Genomic DNA, 23128 nt, shown 5'->3' on the forward strand with positions numbered 1-23128 from the left:
GCTTAGGGGAAAAAGCCAATCCCAAAAAGTTACAGGCTATGTGATTCCATTTATTTAACATTCCTGAAATGATAAAATTATAGAAGTAGAGAACAGACTGGTGGTTGCCGGGGTTAAGGAGTGAGGTGGGAGGGAATGGTGTTAGCTATAAAAGAGCAACATAAGACATCCTCCTGGTGAAGGAAGTTTTCTGTATTCTGCCTGTAACCATGTCAGTATTCTGATTCTGACAGAGTACTGTAGTTTTGCAACGTGTTACCATTGGGGGAAACTGGGTAAAGGGTACATGGGATCTCTCTGTACTATTTCTTACAACTGCACGTGGATTTCCAATTATCACAAAATACAAAGGTTGGTTTTTTTAAATAAAGATCAAGGCAACCAAATAGTTAATGATGGAAACTCCTCCTTACAGAAATATTCCAACTAATGAGTTAAGAAGGGGTGATAGAATGTAACCATGTTGCAGCCTTAATAAAATAATAGATCTAGATCAGATTTTATTCCTTGAGACCAATGGGCCTTTTGGTCATCTGAAGAGTATGGACCCCCTCTGAAAATAATGAAATGAAGTAAAATGAAATACATAAGTTACAAACTCTTGAGGTATGATTATCAAAATATTTCACAAAAAGCAGATTTGTGACGTAACAATAGATGTGCATCCTTATGTACTTATCAATAACAAAGTCTAGAGGAAGGTTTAATAATTTTAAAGTGGAGAGGAGCACAAATTATATTTCAAGATGCCTGAAATAGCTATAATGCTACATGGAAATATCTGGGACTTCTACTGGTGACATAGTCGCAGGATATACAAGATACAGAGGAACATGTTAAATGACACGAAAACAATACAATCAGCAAAATCAAGTCTGTGGGAAACCCAACCGTGCAATTCATCCAGCCCCTTCAACAAATTCCAGGGGAAAAAGGGAATGGGGGAGGGAAACAGAGATTAAAAGAGATGAGACGTGTCAACCAGTTGCCAAGGGTGGACTTTATCTGATTCAAACAAAAGAAAAAAGAAAGATTATGAGACAAGTAGGAGAAATTAAATATCGACTGAATATTTGACAATATTAAGGAATTTTTGTTAATTTTAAAGTGAGATAAAGGTATTGCGACTTGCTTTCTTAAGGAGCCCTTATCTTTTAGCGATGCATTCTGAATTATTGATGGATGAAATAATGCAGTATCTGAGGGGACCCAGGAATTGACAACCATTGAAGCTGAGTAACAGGGTACAGGAGTCCATTTTTCTGTTCATGCTCCTTTTGTGCAATTTTTCACTTTTCTATGATAAAAGGCCAAAAACAAATCTTCAATGAGCATCATTGTATGTGAATCTTTGTTTTCATCCAGGATTAATTACCTACAGACAATTTCTAATAGTGGAATTGTGGGTTTTAAGGATGTGAACATTTTAAAGCTTTTGAAATGCATTGCTTGAGTGAGCTAGCGAAAGAGGAAAACATAGAGTAGCCCAAGGCCTCTCCTAGCAGGAAACAAGGGAACTTTAAAAAAAAAAAAAAAAGATGGCTGGGCGCGGTGGCTCACGCCTGTAATCCCAGCACTTTGGGAGGCCGAGACGGGCGGATCACAAGGTCAGGTGATCAAGACCATTCTGGCTAACATGGTGAAACCCCGTCTCTACTGAAAAATAGAAAAAACTAGCCGGGCGAGGTGGCGGGCGCCTGTAGTCCCAGCTACTCGGGAGGCTGAGGCAGGAGAATGGCGTAAACCCGGGAGGCGGAATTTGCAGTGAGCTGAGATCCGGCCACTGCACTCCAGCCTGGGCGACAGAGCGAGACTCCGTCTCAAAAAACAAACAAAAAAAAATATGGTCTGGCTCTGTTCCCCAAGCTGGTGTGCAGTGGCACAGTCATAGTTCATTGCAGCCTGGAACTCCTGGGCTCAAGCAATCCCTCCACCTCAGCCTCCTGAGTAGCTGGGACTCCAGGCACGTGCCACCCAGGCCTGGCTAATTTTTTTTAATTTTTGTAGAGACAGGATCTCCTTATGTTACCCAGGCTGGTGTCAAACTCCTGGCCTCAAGCGGTACTTCCACCTCAGCCTCCCAAAGTGCTAGGGTTACTGGCATGAGCCAGGAACGTTTTTTTAGAGGTAAGGCTTGTCTTCCTCCACCCTACCTCTCCTCCTCTTTGCCCAGACGTACCCTTCCTCTATGAAAGAAACCAAATTTTAGCCAGCACTCAAACCCTGGTTCTCACTATTCAAATTTCTCTGGCACCCATCGGCTGAATGTAAAATCATGTATTCACCTAATTTTGGTGTTTGGATATCTGCATTTTGCCTGTTTCTTTCTTTTATACAAGATGCTGTAACAACACACCTGTAGTAAATTGCTGTGGTCATTTACTGTTATGTCCTTGGGATAAATTCCTAGAAAAATCTACCTAGGTCAAAAGAAAGTGTATTTTGCCTTCCTAGAAACTGTTTCTGGTTAATCCCATCAGTGCCCAGTGGCTGGTTCCTGGGTTTTTACTAGGTACCATCAAATTTACAAACAAACATCAGCCAATTTGATGGGTTAAAATAAGGTCACCTTGGGGTAGGTACAGTGGCTCACGGCTGAAATCCCAACACCTTGGGAGGCCAAGGTGGGAGGATCGCTTGAGGCCAAGAGTTCAAAACTGACCTGGGCAACATAGAGAGACCCCTCTCTACAAAAGAAACTTTTAAAACTTAGCCAGCTATGGAGGCACATGCCTGTAGTCCCAGCTACTTCAGGAGGCTGAGATGGGAGGATTGCTTAAGCCCAGGAGGTTGAGGCTGCAATGAGCTTTGATGATCACTATTACACTTCAGCCTGGGTGACAGAGCAAGACTCTGTCTCTTAAAAAATTTTTTAAATAAGGGCATCTTGCTGCTAACATGAGCATCTTTTTATTACTAGGGGGTTGAATGCTCTAATCTGGTCAACTGTCAGGAGCAAGCTTAATTCCTTGGACTCCCTTGGAAAATGAGATCTGGCATTAAACTCTCTTAGAAGAATGGGTGTTCAGCTTCCAACACGCCCCACAGCCAAAGCCCAGGCTCTCCCTGAGCCATGATTCCCAGTGTGACCAGAAGATGCTGGCATCAGAACCACCTGCAGACATGGCCTCTTGGCAAATTCCAGTTCACAGGCCCACCCCAGACCTACAGAATCGGAGTCTCTGGGAGCGGAGACTGGGCATCCGTATGGAATTCCACAAAGACCCCTGACCTAGAGAGAGCCGCGCCAGTTCCTTATCCTTCAAAATTGGGCTGGATTATTCACAATAGCCACGATATGGAATCAACCTAAGTGTTTATCAACAGATGAATGGAAAAAAGAAATGTGGCACATATATACAATGAATACTATTCAGCCTTAAAAAAAAAAAAAAAAGATAGAAATCCAGCACTTTGGGAGGCCAAGGCAGGCAGATCACCTGAGGTCAGGAGTTCAAGATCAGCCTGGCCAACATGGCAAAACCACATCTTTACTAAAAATATAAAACTTAGCCAGGAGTGGTGGTGGGCGCCTGTAATCCCAGCTACTTGGGAGGCTGAGGCAGGAGAATCTCTTGAATCTGGGAGGCAGAGGCTGCAGTGAGCCGACGTCAAGTCACCGTACTCCAGCCTGGGCGACAGAGTGAGATTCCATCTCAAAAAAAAAAAAAAAGATAGAAATGTCATTTGCAACAACACGCGTGAACTTTTGAAAGACACTATGTTAAGGGAAATAAACCAGGTACAGAAAGACAAATATGCCATGATGTCACTTATACGTAGAATCTAAACAAGTAGAACTCACAGAGGCAGAGAGTAGAATGGTGGTTACCAGAGGCTGGGAAGATGGAAAATTAGAAAGATGTTGGTCAAAGGATATAAAATCTTAGACAGGAAGAATTAATTAAAGAGATCTATTGTGCATCATGGTGGTGACTATAGTTCATAATAATATATTGAATACTTGAAAACCACGAAAAGAGCAGATTTTAAGTGTTCTCACTACAAAAAAAAAAAATGCATAAGATAATGAATATGCTAATGAGCTTGATGTAGCCATTCCACAACGTATGCATAAATCAAAACATCACGTTGTACACCATACAGATATACAATTTGTATTTATCAATTTCAAAAAAAAAACTGGGCTGGTCAGCAGTTGAAGTTCTTTCTTAGGTGTCACCAGAAACACCTGCTGAATGAACCAACGATGAGTGAATGAAGGAAGGAAGAAAGGAACAAATTGCTTAATTAACTGACCAATGAATTCATGAATGAACAGATGAGCTAATGTGTCAATGAATGAAGAAGATGAGTGAGTGGGTGGGTTAATAAGTGAGTGCCTATGAGCAGAAAAGGAGTGTTGGTATCTGGCTTTTTACTAGATACCATCAGATTTACAAAGAAACATCAGCCAATTTGGTGGGTTAAAATAAGGTCACCTTGGTCCCGGCATGGTGACTCATGCCTGTAATCCCAGTACTTTGGGGGGCCTAGGCGGGAGGATCACTTGAGTCCAAGAATTTGAGACTGATCTGGGCAACATAGAGAGACCCTCTCTCTACCAAAAAAAAAAAAAAAAAAAGAAAGAAAAGAAAAAACTTTAAAACTTAGCCAGGCGCGGAATTGGGGGACACAGCAGAGATGGAAGCCTGCCAGCCTGCCTTGCTGTCCTTCTGCCACCCAGGTTGCACGCAGCCTTAGGAGGAAGACACAATCAACTTCCCATACCCACCTCCCAGGACAGCGCATCCCAGGACGGGAGTACCAAACTGCCCCCACAATGATCCCCCAGACACAAAATAACAGATTTTATGCTTTCTACACCTTTTTTCAAAGAATTTTTATATGTGCCCTCCACCTACAATTAAAATAATTATTTGTGGGAAGAGGAAGGCTTTCGGCATCTGAAAGAAACTCACACAAGCTGCTGGGTAAATGAACACTTGCCTTCTGAGTAAGCAGAATGTGTTTTGGAAATCTCCAGCAGTGACCAGGGATGTGCACAGCTTGAGAAGTGGAAGCTCTTTTTTCCCTCCTCGCCTCTCTCTCCTTCCTCCCCTTCCCACCTTTTCTTTCTTGTCCTCTCTTCTGCTCTCAAATCCTCTTCCTAAGAAGGGCTAGAGTCCCAAGGAGCAGTAGAGAAAAAGAAAGCAGCTCACCACACCCCTACGTTCTGCATTGGCTGGTGTCTCTGCCTCGGTCCTACCAGCCACGTAATTTGCAGGAACCATCCCTGCACCTCCTGCACCACTGCCCCTCTCTACCAATCCTTGTCCATAGGTCAGAGAAACAAGAGTGGTCCACAGGTGCTACACAAAGACCTGTGTTCTGAGGTCTGTGCTATCTGGCTAAGAAGCTGTGCTCAAACTCCGTCCCCGGTTTCTTGGGGGATCCACAGGCAACTGGGGTTAGACAAGACCTCCAACTCAGAACTCAAGCCTCAGCTGCTGGAGACAATGTACTTTCACAAGTCAGGGCATGGGCCACCAACCAGGGGCACAGATGGGACACATTGCTATACTGGAGTGATGTTTCATCTTTGCAACAGGACACACACAGCCCTAGGCTAGGGGAGACTTTTCTCCAGAGGAAACCCAGGAATTACTAATTATCATCACTCGTTTCTACAATATTCTTTTTTTTTTGAGATGGAGTCTCGATCTCTCGCCCAGGCTGGAGTGCAGTGGCACGATCTCCACTTACTGCAAGCTCCGCCTCCCGGGTTCATGCCATTCTCCTGCCTCAGCCTCCCGAGTAGCTGGGATAACAGGCGCCTACCACCACGCCCAGCTAATTTTTTGTATTTTTAGTAGAGACGGAGTTTCACTGTGTTAGCCAGGATGGTCTCGATCTCCTGATCTCGTGATCCGCCTGCCTTGGCCTCCCAAAGTGCTGGGATTACAGGCGTGAGCCACCGCACCCGGCCTCTACAATATGCTTGTAAATAGATGATCCAAAATGTGGGCAGTTTTTCCAAGGGGTTTCTTTGGTCCTTTGCTCTAACAGCCTTCTAGAATACTCCTCCCAGCCTGGCCACACACCTGGGGTCTCTGAACCCTGGGAAGGCAGGGAATGTTCAGGACTAGAAACTCTGTTGATTTTATTTCTATTTCAATAGTCTGAGCATTGCCACCTTTGTATATCATATTTTCTAATTTTGTAATTCTGTGGCTAACAAACTGTGGTTACACTTGCGGCTGTCCCCATTGCAGAAGGCAAGCCAGGGTGGCAAAGATAAGGACATTCTCCCCTCAGCCCCCAGCCTTCAGATCGCCTCTCAGCCAAATTGCCCCTGATTCCCGGGTTCTCTCTGTCTTCCGGCCAGTCCTGTTTCCTCACCTTCACGGGACACGATCAGGCCGGGTTTCTCTTTTCTCCAATGTTACTTCAAGTTCTCGTCATAAAATGGAATGATTCCAGTGTTTATGCTGTTAGCTACATTTATCTTTAAGAACAAGATGTTGAGTTTAGTTTTAATGATGAAAAAAGCCTTTCAAAGGATAACTCATTGAAACTCATTATGCACTATAAAGGCCACTATTTAAAGATTCGGTAATTCCAGTGATGATCTTTTTAAAGCAGATTTATAGCAGAAAATAGTTACATTCTTTGACTTCAGTTATAATTTTCTATTTTGTAATTTAATACTCCTTTAGTTTATATTTGAACATTAAAAATATAGCATGTAAAAGTCCATCATTAAATACTTTTAATAAGTGCAATAAATAAGTTTTACAGTGTGCATAAATCTAAAAACAAAACCCAACATAAATTGTTAATCTTACACTTTTTCTCATTAATTGCAATACATAAACATATGTTTTATACAAAGATATTTGCTACAAAATAAGTATAATAAATACAGTTTACCACATGTATTAATCTTAATAGTTACAAGCTGTTAATCTTATATATTAGGTAATAATTTGCAATAAATAATTGTTTATTATCTTGATGTTTGCTTGTCTTGGGTTCTAGCAATATGCAATAAAGAAATGCAATTTTGAATAATTTGATTGTAAGACTGCTGGGAAAATACTGTATGTTATAATTAGCTGGGAGAGGATTCTAGTCACAAAAGCAAGCATGGAGACGGGGTTCAATAACCCAAACATACGTTATTGAGTCCATAAATAATTTTAAAAGTTAAGTTCAGTTTCAAACAAAACAGAATTTTTTAAACTTAAATGCAATTAGTGAAACATTTCACATTCTTTAGTGCTTTCATCATTGCACATTCAAAAGGAGATGAAGAAAGCTGGAAGCCCCGTCAAAACCGCCAGCCTCCAAGCTGAGACGGGAACATGGCTGCCTTTGGGAGAAAGAGTGGCCTGACAGCTCGTCCCCATCAGCCAAGGGCTCCCCTTGGCCTGGAATACACCCTCCAGAACAGCCAGCAGGCGCACCCACAAACACAGCAGCCTCCGTACCTCACCGTCAAGCTGGCATTTGCTGAACTGCACATGTATTTTTCTAAGAGAGGTTGTCACCTATACTGAGCTTAATAGAAATGGTTAATCTTATATGTAAAGGTAATAATTTGTCATAAATAATTGTTCATTATCTGGGCCTTTGCTTGTCTTGGAGTTGAGCTGTATGCAATAAAGCGGTGCAATTTTGAGTAATTCGATTGTAAAACTGCTGGGGAAACATGGTGGATTGTAATGAGCCTAGGAAGGGTCCCGTGGGCCACAGACCCCAAAGAACCCACCTGCCAGCTCTGGCACATGCAAAGCCCAGGTCCTCACCAGCAATTGCCCAGGTTCTTTAAATATTCTCTCCAAGACAGAGAGTGAACCAGTGTCCCCTTCTCATGTTTCTGAAAGAGTAAATGTCACTCAGAGAAAACCAGTCCTAGAGGAAGTGAACCTTGGTCCCTGGGAAAGGCTGAGGTGACCCCAGGGCAACTTAGTCCCACCAAGCCGGCTGATTGGCACCAAAGGCTCACCTGTCTGCCTGAAACAGGTGGGGCCAGGGGATCACTTCCTCCAAAGTGACCCTGACACTGCTCCCAGCAGCAGCTGCATCCTGGCACATCCCTGTAGGCAGAGAGCTGGGGCAATCCTGGCTAAGAGAATGCTGTGGAGTCAGGGAGCATGGACTCTGTGCACTTCGGCTTCCTAGAATCCCACAGGCACAAAGACCCACTTCAAGGAAACCTCCCCCAAGCCAGGAAAGGAAGGGAGGGAGGGTGGGAAGGAAGAAGGGAGGTAAAGAAAAAGAGAAGGAAGGAAAAAAGAAGACAACGAGGAGGAGAAAGAGAGAAGAAAAATGAATTTTTAAAAAAAGAGAAAGAAAGAGAAAAGAGGGGGGAAAAGGGAGGGAAAGAGAGAGGAAGAATGAATGAAAAAAAGAGAAAGAAAGTGAGAGAGAAAAGAGGGCAAGGAAGGGAGGGAAGAGAGAAATAAAGCAAGGAAGGAGGGAGGGAGGAAGGAAGGTTGGAGGAAAACAGAAAAAGGAGCAAGGAAGGAGAGAAGAAAGAAAGAAGGTAAGAAAAAAAGAGAAAAAAGGAAAGGAGGAAGGAGGAAGGGAGAAAAGGAGGGGGGAAGGAAGAGTAAAAGGAAGGATAGAGGGTAGGAGGGAGGGAAGTGGGAAGGAAGGAGGAAAAAAGGGAGAGGAAGAAAGGGAGGATGGAAGGAAGGAAGGAAAAGAGAAGAAAGAAGGGAGAATACTAGATCCATTATAACCATGAACAGCTCTTCCTAATATAAAAAAGATCAGCACCCCACAAACACACACACATACACACCCTGACATGCATCCAATGACATGAGTCTCCATATCAAAGCCCACTTGCAGTGTGTTCCTGGCAGTAGCTGCGGTTTGTGGTTTTAACATCTCGCTCCTTCTACGCTCCTGGTATTCAGCGCACCTGCTAGAGTGGGCCTGGCTTCCCCTCTTTAGGCACAGCTCACACCTGGAGGGTAAGCCCCCGGCCTGCTCTCTGCCTAGGCTGGGCATGGCACAGTCCACAGCCTGGGAGGGAGCCGTTCATCAGGGTGACAGAACGGTTCAGTTCAAGGAGAAAGTTCCTGCCTAGGGCTGGACTTCAGGCAGGGTAGGTTCCCAGGAGCAAGTGCCGTGAGCCTGAGGCCGCAGGCGTCTGAAGACACCACAGGTTTCCCCCTGGTCTCCTCCATCCCAGCAAGCACCTGCGATCCACTCGCGCTGAGCCAGGGGCCCTGCTTTCAGCCGGGTTGGAAAGGGATAGAAGCTCCCCCATTTCCTGCTCTCTTCCAAAGACAGGCAGCTCCAGCAAAACCCTCAGCCCTCAGGTGTCCCTTTCGTGGGGTCCCTGCCCCTGTCCTGGAAACGAGACCCCAGGTCCCAGGATGCAGCTGGCATCGCAGGGGAAGGGACTTGCCCCCTCCCTCCACCCGATACCATGACCTGGAAGAGGCCTTCCCGAGGGACAGAAGGTCCGCAGAGCGCTGCCCCATCCCAGCCCATCAAGGGGACGGCGTTTCAGGGACATCCCTGGATTGTCAAGAAACGCTGGCTCATCCGGACCCCTGGGGAGCCCAGCATGAAGCCAGGAGCACCCTGACACCCCGAAAACAGGGGACCTGGGGCCCTTCTCGAACTCAAGGGAAAGGAAAGGGAGCCTGCCAAGGTCTGCTTCTGCGAGGCAGCTGCCACCAAAACCCGCGCCGAAGGCCCCGCAGGGCCGCCCTGGCAGCTGGAAAAGCGCCTTCCTGCTCGCCCGAGGATGCAGAAGGCAACCGAGTCCCCGGGCGGCGGCGGGGCAACTGCGGAAATCACGCAGCCAGATGAAGCTCATAAATTTCCCCTATGAACAATTGTTTTCATTTCCCTCCCATGCCACTAGATATTATAAGTGGAAAGCAAAACACAAGTAAATATGTTCATTCCGCTCTTGCGATCGGTGATAAACCGGAGGCGGCCGAGGCCGACAGAGGTCAGCGGGCCGCGCGCCGCGGGTCTGCGAGCGGACACTGCCACCCTCCGGCCGCGCGCGGGACTGCACCGGCCCGGCCGCCCGGCTCTCCCGCCCGCTCGCTGCCCGCCGACATTCGCTTTGCGCCCTTCGCTCAATGTGCGTGCAAATTACAGGGACATTCGAAAGGACAGAGAGCTCCCATATTTAAAATAATCATTTTTGTTCATCATAACCTCTCTTCCAGAGATAACCGCTCTTATTAACGTTTTCGTACAATTATCTCCTGTCTTTATGTGCATTCTATGATGTTTTCTTTGTACCTATGAAACACAAAGCTCTTCCTACAATATTAAACCTTGATTTCGTAGGTGACACTTAAACGAAAGTTATTGTCACACAAGATAGCCTCACAGATATATTTTTAGGGGCTGTGTAGTATTTCAACTTGGGACTGTACCAAAAGCTACTGAACCATCTCCCAATTGTTCATTTAAAGAGTTTCTAACGTTTTCATCATTGTGCATAATGCTATCACTGAAACCTCTATTCAAAAACTTTTGTTCACATTGTTAAGATACCCCAATAAAGGCAGAATTACTAAATGAAAAGAAATTAATTTTTTTCTTTAATGGAGTCTGGCTCCATCCCCCAGGCTGGAGTGCAGTGGAGTGATCTGGGCTCACTGCAACATTCGCCTCCCTGGTTCAAGCAATTCCCCTGCCTCAGCCTCCTCAGTAGCTGGGACTACAGGCACGCACCACCACACTGGATTAAGTTTTGTATTTTTAGTAGAGATGGGGTTTCACCATGTTGGCCAGGTTGGTCTTGAACTCCTGACCTCAGGTGATCTGCCCATCTCAGTCTTCCAAAGTGCTGGGATTATAGGCGTGAGCCACTGCGCCCAGCCGAGAATTAACATTTTTAAGGCTCTTAGCAGCATTATTATTTTCTAGATGTATAATACGTGGAGAATATCATTTAAAATTACGAGTGAATATAAAATAGTGCTCAAATGACTGGTCAGAAAAACTGTATCACCTACATATCAGTCCCCACTCATCTCATCTTGCACTTGAATACAAGGCCAATAAAAATTCCATCAAAGCTTTTTTGATATTTGTCACACTGATTCCAAATTCCATGTGAAAGAGTAAGTAAAAATCTCCAAAATATATTTTTGTGAAAAAAGAGAGGAGACTTGCTCAACAAGGTATTAACATATATTGCAGAAAGCTACAATAATTAAAACAGTGAAGCACAAAATAGAGAGTTCAGAAGTAGGATCCAAATAGGCAAACACTTATATTTTAACATAAAGGCATTTTGTGTCAGTGGGAAAACGATGACTGATTGATGAAGATACAGGTACAATCTGCCACTCATTGAGAAAACAAGAAAAGTTAGTGGCCTACCTCATACCACATATTCAAATGAATGCTATAAGGATTAAAGATTTAAATTTTTAAGTGAAACTATAAAAGTGATATTTACATATATGGTAATAGAGAAGTTCTTTCTAAGTCCAATTGCAAAGGCAGAAGCTAAAAACTTTTAAATGCCCAGATTTGAGGTGTACAAATTTAAAATATCCATATGTGAAAAATATAATTTTGAAATTGAAAAGTAAACCAACACTAGGAAATTTCAACATGCATAACAGAAAGAAGGTTAATGCCCCAGGTGTGTAGAGCTTCCTCACAAATGAAGAAGAGACAAATACTTCAATAGAAAAAAATGAATTGGGGACATGAACAGCAATTCACCAAAAAAAAAAAAAATACAAATGATAGACATACAAAAGATGTTTAGTCTTATTAGTAATCAAAAGACATGCAAATTAAAACAAAAATGAGAAAATTTTGTCCCTATTTTGGTAAACACAAAAACAATGATTTTATTGTTAAGGGATGGACAAATGAATCCTTTCAACACCACGAGTGACGCAGTAAATCAGGTAAACTTTATAAAGGGTAATTTGACAATATGATCAAAATTCTTAATAACACACTACCCAAAGATTCTACTTCCAAAAGAATCTATCACAGATACCTGCAAAGATTCACCTGTAAAGTTGTTCATTGCTATCAGAAACAAACCAAATGTCCAACAATAGGCGACTAGATTTTACATAGATATGTAATATCATGAGAGATAATACAATCAAGTCCTCAATAGTAATGCTGTAGAAATTAATATTTAAGGATTTCTTAACAGTTAATATTCAAGAAGGTCTCATAAAATACTATTTTGTAGCAAAAAGCAAGTTACAATGTAGCCATGCTTTCTACTCACTTAGAAAAAAAAACCTTATAAGGTATTCCTTTAAATAATAATAATGGCAGGTGGGCTACAAGTAATTTTTAATATTCTTTTTGCTGCTTTAATATTCCTTTTTCTTTATATATTTAACAATTTGTTATCAATTGTTAAGGAGAAAAATAGTTTTTAGTGGTTTTCTGGAAATATTGTATTTTACGTTCCCACCAGCCTTACTTGAGAGTGTCTCTTCAGGCCAGGCAAAGGGGGCTCATGCCTGTAATCCCAGCACTGTGGGAGGCCAAGGCGGGAGGATCACATGAGGCCAGGAGTTCAAGGCTGGCCTCCATTCTATTAAAAAAAAAAAATCTAAAGGAAAAATAAGACAATGCTCATTCATTTGCTCATTTTTTTAATCAAATACTCTCAAAACACACATCAGATAGAAGCACATTCAGGCCTGGCCACAGCTGTAAACAAGACAAAGCCCTGCGCTTGCAGAGCAGTCCATAAGCTCCACGGTTAGGAAAACAAACAAGGAACAAGCCAAGAAAGCAGCCCCCGCGGGGATGTTCCTGGCCTTCTGCGGAGGGAAGCAGGGCGAGAGGCACTGACGACGGGCTGGGGAAGGAGCTATGCTAGGGAGGGGTTCTGGGAGGGCCACTCAGAGGAGGTGGCGGTGAGGAGACCTGAGTGAAGTGAGCAGCGAGTCACCTGCGGATCTGGGACAAGCAGTTCCCCGCAGAGGGAACAGCCGGGGCGAAGGCTCGAGGAGGGGAGGGGCTTGGTGTGCCTGAGGAACAGTTGCACGGAGCCCCCTGTGGCTGGAAGGGAGAAGGCGAAGGAGGAGGCGGCAGGAGGTGAGATCGGAGGCGTTGGGTAGGGGACGGGTGGCAAGAGCCCGGAGAACCTTCTGGGGCACAAGACGGAGTTTGGATTTTCTTTTGGGTGTGATGGGAGCCGTTGGGGACTTTGTGCGTGAGAGCGATGAGATCTGATTTCATTTTCCCAGGATACCGAATGCTCCTCCGGTTGAGAATGGAACCCAGCATGCCCGAACTGCCGCAGGGAGGCCGATTCAGGAGGTCACTGCACCGGCTGGGCTTGGCCTGGAGTGGCCTGGTGCGGGGAACCTGGCGGCACCGGCCGTTCACACTTGCTAATTGAGTAAGCAACCATCCTGGGGGTGGAATCTTGATGTGTTTCTTTTCTGAGCCCCTTGTCAGCTGGAATGCTCTGGTAGCTCATCCCTCAGGAGATCTGGATGTCCCTGAAAATAGAGAATCAGGCTGAGGGAGTTGCCCTCAGGATACACCACCCCCCATCCTCCCCAGCCCAGAAATCATCTTGGCATTGGCCTTGAGTCCAACCAAAACGCTGGACAATCAGGGGCTAAACTAGGAAAGAAGAACGTTCTGTTGAAGCATGATCGTCATCTGCAGTTGCAGGAGCTTTCGTGTCCACCTTCACAGGTGTCAGCATAGAAATCATGCTTTTCCCAAAAACACACATCCAAAGTTTTCCTGCATCCAATGCACCACGTCCTGGAAGGAAACACAAAATCTATGTGGTCTTACACATTTTTTCAGGGTTTGGAGATGAATAGATTCCCAGGACTGATTTCCTCCCGGGTTCTAATATCATCCCACTATATTTACATGGGAGGAAAATGATGTTTTTCCTCCTCAATCATTTTAAAGTCATTATCATCTTTTGTATGATAAAAATGAATCAAACTGTTTTCTTAAGATAATTCTTGTAAACTTGAGGTACCTATTTACAGGCCCGCGCATCTTATGTCCCAGAAATTACACTCACCTTTGCCTCTTCTGTTTCCATAGTCCCATTTCTTCTACTACTAACTATTTTTTTTAATGATACAGGGTCTTTCTCTGTTGCCCAGGCTGGAGTGCAGTGGTGTGATCACAGCTCACTGCAACCTCGACTTCCTGGGCTCAAGCCATCCTCCTGTCTTAGCCTCCCAAGTACCTGGGATCACAGGTGCATGCCACCACACCTAGCTACACTTTTTTATGTCTTATGTTTTGTAAAGAAGGGGGTCTCACTATGTTGCCCAGGCTGGTCTCAAACTGTCAAGTGATCCTTCCATCTTGGCCTCCCAAAGTGCTGGGATTACAGGCATGAGCCACCCTACCCAGCCCATAATCCCATTTTACCATGCACCTGGTCCCCAGTTTCTCAAGAGATCTGTGTCTGCCCTTGTCCCAGTCCCTCCCTTGGGGAGGTTGCTTCTTTGTAGCCAGAAAAAGCCCTTGGGGTGATGGAGGATGGGGGAACTGTGGGCTGGGGCCTGAGGACATAGTTTGAGGCAGGTCCTGTGCCATCTGGGGGCTGAGACACTGGGATCAAATATGTCAGAGGTAAATTCACGACTTCCATTATCCTTGCCCAAATCTGGGGGGACTGCTGTTTGTGCACCAGGGGGACGACAGGCTCAGGACGGGGCTCTTCTGTGTAAGGCAATTTGGAGATTCAGCCAGTGTCCTAATGCCTGGGGTGCCACCTGGTTGAATGAATACAAAGGCAGCAGGGGAGGAGGTACTTGTGTGGATACAGGTATCAGGGACTCCAGGTGGGGGTCACTAACCTGAAAACCCATCTGTCCCAAGTAAGGCACGTGATAAGAGAAGGGCATGTCCAAAAGAATACCTTGGGCACGGTGCTAGTGCAAAAACTAACACAAGACTCCCCCCGTCTCCAGTATTGGCATGGAAAAGTCTCCATGCCGGCAAGTGACACTCAGCACTGACCAAGGACATCTTAGTACCAGCAGTCTCTGACACACACGCCGGACCCCCAAGGTATCACAACTGACCACAGCCCATCCCAGAGACAGCAGCACCACAGCAAAGCAGCCACAGCATAAAGTCAGAAGGTCCTTCCACCCCAACCGCTGCAACAAAGGCACTTGCTGACAGGAAGCAGTGAGAACATACGTGGTACACGTATGGACACACACATCGGTGAGCATCTCTCCTCTGGACTTGAATGCCTCTGCTCTGCGCTGGCACTCAGCGTGATACCTGGCACATGGTAGGCACTTAATGAGTGTTTTCTAAATATAGGAAGGAACGGGGGGAATGGAAGGACTGTGTAAACATCATCCAGCGGCTTGTTTCTCTACCAGTTTCGTATCCAGAAGGCAGCATGACATTTCAGGGTGGAACTCGGGCCATGTTGTCAATTTCATACCGAGCATCAGCTGTGGGGGGAAAGAAGGACACGCATGCCCAGGGGGCTGGGTGGTTTTACCTCCATACAAAAATCACCTTCCAAGAGACACTCCCCAAGTTCTGCCGAGGAAGGACACAGCAGAGGGGGTCCGCCTGCCTTCAAAGGTGGCCAGCAGAGCAGATGCCAGTAGGCTTGAAGCAGAGCCCTTGCCACCCACTTGGCAAGCAGGTAAAGTTGGACAAACCCTGGTCTCTGTTGCCCCATCTGTAAGATGGCACTAATTACCTAAGCTTGTCCCCAGACTCTAATGACATAATGAGCATGAAAGCCCCTCATTAGCCAGAGAACAAAAGGCATCGTTATCCCATGTTTAAAGGACACCGTTTGCCACTGGACAGAGCAGAGGAAGAGGAACAGGAAGGCGGCAGAAGCCTGATGCTCTTGGCCCATCGCCTATCAGCATCACATCTGAGCCTGGGATCTCCAGCCCTGGGCTCCTGCCTCTCCTCACGGGGACCCAGAGCTGCCTGGAGGGCAAGACCCCAGTGAGCGCTCAGAGCAAAGGAGCCACTGCAGACACTCAGAGTGGCAGCCCCATGTGTGCTCCAAGTGACCGCCTTTTACCCGGTGCAAGGAGCAAGGACACGATGGGTGGAAAGCGGGCAGTGAGGCCTCCCCATTTCAAAAGGCTCCTCCCAGTGGCCCGACCAGACCCCCAGAGAGGGCCTCTCCATGCCCTTCATCAGAGAGCAGACGTCTCCACCACCACCAGGCATAGAAATCACCTCCAACGAAAGCTGCTCAGCTCCCTCCATCTCGGAACAGAGTGGCAAAGGCATGAGAGCTGCTACGCATTCAGAAGTAGACAAGCACATATAATAAACACAGACAGGATCTGCCCATTTTTGGACCCCTGCATTAGATTCCTAAGCAGATGCTCTGCCAAGCTCACGCCGCAAGATTAGCGTGGGAGGGACTGGAGGAAGGGCTCAGACACCCGGACCCGCTCTCTCCCACCAGGCTGCGCGTCTAGGAATTGTCTGTGTCACGTTCCTCCTGTCACTAAGAGAGGGCCCACAGGGACGAGATCCCACCCCAACAGCAAGCCCTGCCTATGTTAAAGGCAGAGCCTGCATGAGTCAGAGCTGACTCCTGCACCCCGTGGCCTGTTCGGGGGCTGCCCCGTCCCCACCAAGGGTGCCCTCTCAGTCACCTTCACTGCACTCAAGCTTACCCTAGCACATTTTAAACCAGGAACGCTCTCCCTTGAGCTATCTTCTAAGGGACTCGAGGATGAAACAGTGAGACTGGAGACTGGCAGGAGTTCACGGTCAGTCTGGGGAAAGCAGATCCAAGCAGCCATGAGAAAACCCCGGAAGCAGTCAGCCAGGAATCGAAGTCCAGTATCATGTGGCCCCAACCGAGCCCCGGAGAGCTGAGCAGAGGCCTGTGTGGCTGGGCAGGCAGGGGACATGTCCTAGAAGGAGCAAGCCTTGAACTTGTGGTCTGTAGAACTTGCCCTTCTGACCCAAGGGTGACCATAGACGAACGTTAAATCAGCACCCCCGGCCCTGGACCACGCCTGATGGCCTGGAGGAGTTTGCTTAACCTCTCCAAGCTGCCCCTTGGAGAATATAAGATCACAAACCTAGACCTCGTCCCACCCAGGAGACGCCATGAGGAACACAGTCCCCGCAGCTCACAGGAAGTTGCAGACCAGAGGTGAAAGAGTATTTTGCTGGGAGATACGTTAACCACCCTGAAAGTTAGGGGATTCGCCCAGCCTCCAGTTCTACACAGCTCTCACCTCACATTGAGCACCAAAAAACTCAACAATCAAGGTAAGTGCAATCTCTTTAAAAATCAAAATTAATGCATTTTTCAAAATCCGTAATGAGCAAGATTATCAAAATTTTAAATCAAGACAAGCTCTGACCTTGCTACCTCACTCAGCACGACCTGGCCGTTTCACACTGTCACAGGACAGAGTACTCCATCCTCATTTCACTCACCACCATTGTCATTAAATATTCACCGGAGTGATGGTTGGATTCGGTTTTGCCCCTACAAGGGCGAAGGTGGCATGCTTCACTCATCTTTGAGTACCTGGCACCTAGCTCAGAGTTTGGCACATGGAAAAGCGGTGCCCGGGGAACACCCAAATGAACATTGTAGATGGAAGTTGACCCTGAAAGCTGTGCTGAGAGCTCTTCTCTGCTCAGATGCCGCGGCGGGCTTCTGCTTGTAGCCCTGGGGGACTCTCCACTCGACCCGATCGCTGCCACTGTACAAGCTCCTACATTCCCGAACGTAGAAGCCAGACCTGCATGTGTATCTGTTTGTTTGTTTGTTTGTTTTTTCGTTTGTTTTTGAGACAGGGTTTCATTCCCATCGTCCAGGCTGGAGTGCAGTGGCACCATCTCGGCTCACTGCAACTTCTGCCTCCTGGGTTCAAGCAATTCTCCTGCCTCAGCCTCTCCTGCCCAGGCCAGCTGGGATTACAGGCGCCCACCACCACGTCCTGGCTAATTTTTATATTTTTAGTAGAGACGGGATTTTGCCATGTTGGTCAGGCTGGTCTCAAACTCCTGGCCTCAAGTGATCCATCTGCCTTGGCCTCCCAAAGCGCTAGAATTACAGGCGTGAGCCACTGCGCCTTGGCCCAGACCTGGGTTCTAATGACCGCTTTGCTTTCATTTGTGAAAAGATACTTTCATTGCAGAGCCAATGGGATGCAGTGGAGACACAAACAATCCAGCAGGTCCCGGGACAATGTGTGACTGATTTTCTGCGCCTCCAGGACGTGTCTCCACCTCACACAAGGGCCACTGCCAAATGGCCGTGGGAGGGTGTGTCCTGCCATTTTGGGCACTTGGGCAGCTGGGCTTCCGCTCCCAGGAGCCAGGTTGGATCCATTCCAAGACAGTCACTCTCTGTCCACTTCTCCACAGAGAATATTTCTATATTGAGGAAGTTTAATTTGAGGCCAGTAGGAATCATAGTGTATGGGTTTGCCTGAAACAGGCTCACATGCAGGCAATGGCTAAGTAAAAATCTCCAAATAGCCATGCCCTATTTTTGCATTTTTATGAGTTCTTTCAAAGGAAAAGAGAAGGGGCGGGGGGGGGGGAAGAGATTAAGAATTAAAAGGCTGAGCACAGTGGCTCACACCTATCATCTCAGAGCATTGGGAGACCAAGGCGGGAGGATGGCTTGAGGCCAGGAGTTTGAGATCAGCCTGGGCAACATAGTAAGACCCCATCTTTAGAAAATAGAAAGAAAAATAAAATATTTAAAAAAAGAACTACAAGATGTTTCCCTGTCCTTACCTGACCTCCCAGTTGCAGGGGACTTAGGAAGGGAGGGGAAAGTGCAGGGGGCCTCCTACAGGGGCAGCCGGGTCATGGGTCCTGCCAACAGCCTCTGCCCAGCTCCTCTTCGGTAAGCGGGCATTGGCTCCGTCCTCTGTATGCACCTGTTCTGTCTCCTCTGACTTGGAGAGACAGCTTTGCCTTTCTGCCTCAGAAGATGGAAAAAGGGGAGAAGTACCCCAATATGTCACCATTCACTCCCCCAGCTCCTGGGAAGATGCCCAGCTGAGAGGTGCCCAATGCCAGCAGGCCCAGCACTGCCAGCTCCCAGGGACCCAGGCCAAGCCAGAGACTGGCCTGGGTTCATTGTAGAGTGGAGGTGGGTGAGGAGAGAGAAGCAACATGCAGTTTTAATTCTTTGTTAAACCGTGGCTGGGCACGGTGGCTCACGCCTGTGAACACCCTGGGAGGCCAAGGCAGGCAGATCACTTGAGGTCTGGAGTTCAAGACCAGCCTGACCAACATGGCAAAACCCTGTCTCTACTAAAAGTACAAAAATTATCCAGGTGTGGTGGCGGGCGTCTGTAGTCCCAGCTACTCGGGAGGCTGAGGCAGGAGAATCGCTTGAACCCAGGAGGCAGAGGTTGCAGTGAGCCAAGATCATGCCACTGCACTCCAGCCTGGGCAACAGAGTGAGACTATATCTCAAAAAAAAAAAAAAAATCACAAACCCTACCAAAGGGTGAATCTCTCTTTCAGAAAGGACATTAGGTGCCATTTTCCTGCTGGAAGCCCCACAAGTCCCCATGACTCCTCAGTATACAATTCAAAAAAGGCCTCCAAATTGCCACCTGCTGTCATGCTAAGCATTGGAACGTTCTGCTTGACCTTTTATTAACATTTTTCTAAACCTATATGTTTGGTGTGGTGGTTTTGTTTTTTTTCTTTCTTTCTTTCTTTCTTTCTTTCTTTTTTTTTTTTGGCTACAAGCACCCTGAGGAATTATGAAAAATACTTTTTTCTGTAGTTTATCCCATATGCTCTTAATAGGCTCACAAATATAATACCATTATAAAAAAGAAAAACTGCCAACTCTGCTAAAAAAAATTGTCATAACACTAAATTATTATATAAATATAAAAGGAGTGTGTCTGTAAAATATTCACTCAATGAACATCCCAAGGTGATGGTTTTGCTATGTTGCTTTTATTCCTGAGAGACCTATAACGCACTCGGATATGCCACATGTCACCACATGAATCAGGCAGTTAACACATGTGCTTTTTAGAAGCAGGGATGTCTTCCCGATAGAATGTGCTATAAAAAAAATGTGGAGATCCGGCTGCTTTGTCTGATAGGCATAATTTAATGTCTTGCTTATAATACTGCATCTTAAGGAAAAATACACACGGTCCTATGTAGTTATTTACAATATATTGCTAAGTCTATGCAAATATGTTTCCCCGAGCCCGGGATTATATAACAAAGGTCAACAATGTTTGAAATATTTTGAAGCATATTCCCAATATGCGTGGTGTATGGTGCTAATATCCAATATATGCACATATATCTTAATATATTTCCAGATCTTTCTGTTCATTGTTCTCTCTGTAGCTTCCCACAGAATACTATTAGAGAAATGTTTTCTTCTGAGTAAAGCCAAACATTGCCTATCCATCTTGGAAAAATTTATCAAGGTGGCTAATTATGCGGTCCTTAATATTGCATTAGTACGGAGGTTGCTCAATGCCACTGCGGAAGAGAAAAAGATAGAAGCCAGTTCAATAATACTGAAACCAGAGATGCAATACGTGCAAAAATCAGCACACACCTATGTCATCCTATCTTTCTGCTCCAGATTTCCAAATCAGGCAATTCCACTTAGGGATCACACGTGTGCCTGTGCACCCACACGCACACACACACACACACACACATGCTTGTGATCTGGTGTGCACAAAACCAAGATTACAAGCCACACATTCTGCTTCTCCCTTCCAAATATTGCAGATTTTGCCCTTATTTTCCTGAGGGGAATTTTATGATCACCTGTGCCTTTCATTCAAATCACTTCCCTCAAGAGAAAAAAAAAAAATGGTTTGGCTAATTGCACAAGAGTAGGGGAAAGGGTTGTGGAAACCAGACCTCCGCTATCCAAGCCACCTCCAGAAGATAGCATAAAAGAGAGATTTGTTTGCATGAAAGGTATATGAAATCTGAGCCCTCAATTCTGTCTCCCATTTCAAATTATATCGTTCCTCTATCCTTCTCCAGTCACTGGGTTGAACCAAATTGAGAAGACTACAGTCAAACAGACACCAAAACAAGGGACTGAGGTCATTAGAAAGAGGCCGATCCCCAGAAAAGATACTCTTCCCTGGTAGGTGGACCGGCCTGGACTTTGCAGGTGGCTTTTCGTATCTGTGCTGCTGTGACTCTGTGTAGCTGTCCCAAACTCTGGGCCACAACATCACCCAGAGGTTGATTCTGGCAGCTTCACACTGCCTTGGTATGCAGGGCCCTCGAAAACCCCAAGGCTAAATCCTTCCAGCCAATCCATGTTTTAAGACGCTACAAAAATCACCCATTTTCAAGGACTAATGGAGTATGTCTAGATGCGGCTATGGAATTGATGTATTTTTTTATAATCTTTTTCCATGTTATCAGTCCAACCAGCCACACAGCCCACCTGACGAGGATTTTTAAAAAGAGCCAAGGCTGTGAAATCTGATGCTTTGCACCTCTATTGCCAGCAGAAATGAGTTATCTAGAAGCTTCTTGAACAGAATTCTTTCAGGAGGTGAGGCACAGTGGCTTACGTCTGTAATCCTAGCACTTTGGGAGGCCAAGGCAGGAGGATTGCTTGAGGCCAGGAGTTCAAGGCCAGCCTGGGCAACCCATCTCTACAAAAAAAAAAAAAAAAAAAAAAGTTTTAATTAAAAAAATAAATAAGTTATCTCAGGAAGGCAGTCAGACATACAATGCAAGCCTCCTCATGAGAAAGTCAGCTCTGCTGTTTCTCCAGAAGGGAATGTCATTGCCAGAAATTCACGCCTATAATCCCAGCACTTAGAGAGGCTGAGGCTGGTGGATCACTGGAACTCAGGAGTTCAAGACCAGCCTGGGCAACATAGTGATTGAAATCCTATCTCTTTAAAAAAAAAAAAAAAAATTAATGACCTTCTTGCTTGACTCTGGCCATGGGGTTTTCTGAATCCCCGTAATGATCCCACAAAGTGTGGGGGAGATGGGAAGATAGAACAACACACATGTACACTGAAGACAGTTCCTATTTCCTCCTAAGCCATCAGCTGCTTTATGGAAACTTCCAGAAGGTTTTGAGGAAGGGTTTTCACAAGGGCCGAGAGAGCTGCAAGCATCTTTGTTCTCCCACTGGAAATTCAACTGTATATAAGACAGAGCAAATGTTAAATCATTTAAAGAGAGCTATTTTTCATAGTTTCCAGTACATAAGTGTGTTTCAGTACATGTTATTGTAAAATAGTGTTCCTACTTACGTTCTTATGCATCTGTTGTCGTGTTTACTCATTCTTTCGTTCTGACTTTTAGAAATAGCAATAAATCTATTTTTTAATCCCCTCTGCTGATGACTGATTATTCATTGCTAGAAGGGATGGAAGGAGGTCCATGTGAAGAGTGATCCGCCCTCCAGAACAAGCTCCACTTTCACAAGATAAACAGGGTCCGGGGAGATTCCTCTTTTGTCCTGGGTAGTTTATGCAAACTAAATAAGGACTTGGTGGCAGCTCAAATAAATATAAATTACCCTCCAGTGGAAATTCCAACCACTTGTTACAGTCAATTTCAGCAAGGAGGAGCCAAGGGTGACATCTACACAAACAATACAATTCATTTCTATACTGCATCCCTAATACAAAGATCGCAAAGGGCTTCGCAGGAGTCGGTTGTCACTGATCTAAACCAAACAGGGTGGAAGCCAAGAAGGCAGAAGGAGGAGGAAGAGGAACTGCTGCTTCTGGACCCTGGGAAGAATCCCAGCTGTAATTGAAATCTCACCAAAGCAAGTGCCTAGAGAGGTGTGTAAGTCAGGATGAGGCAGGCTCGTACCGCTGCAACAAACAGTCCCAAAATCTCAGTAGTTTGATACAAGTGTTAATTTATTTCTTTTTTTTTTTAAGTTTTTAGAGACAGGGTTCTGTCGCCCAGGCTAGAGAGTAGTGGCTTAATCATGGCTCACTGCAGCCTCAACCTCCTGGGTTCAAGCAGTCCTCCTGCCTCAGCCTCCCGAGTAACTGGAATTAACAAGCACATGCCACCACACCCCGCCAATTTTTTTTTTCTTTTTTTGTAGAGACGGGGTCTCCCTCTGTTGCCCAGGCTGACCTCACACTCCTGAGTTCAAGCAATCCTCCTGCCTTGACCACTCAAAGTGCTGAGATTACAGGAGTGAGTCACTGTGCCCGGCCACAGTGTTAATTTC

The 23128-nt window shown here is 45.8% G+C and overlaps 1 long non-coding RNA gene across 1 annotated transcript in view; it reads right to left on the reverse strand.

Annotated features, from left to right (window-relative positions):
• Positions 1-11108: 11108 nt before the first annotated feature.
• Positions 11109-23128, reverse strand: part of LOC139360229 (uncharacterized) — a 28145-nt gene continuing 16125 nt past the window's right edge. Inside the window, exon 3 of the long non-coding RNA XR_011617467.1 lies at positions 11109-13430. This is a non-coding gene — a long non-coding RNA (uncharacterized lncRNA). The remainder of the gene's footprint in view (positions 13431-23128) is intronic.

The sequence above is a fragment of the Macaca nemestrina genome, chromosome 20, assembly GCF_043159975.1.
Source record: "Macaca nemestrina isolate mMacNem1 chromosome 20, mMacNem.hap1, whole genome shotgun sequence".
NCBI classification, from domain to species: domain Eukaryota; kingdom Metazoa; phylum Chordata; class Mammalia; order Primates; family Cercopithecidae; genus Macaca; species Macaca nemestrina.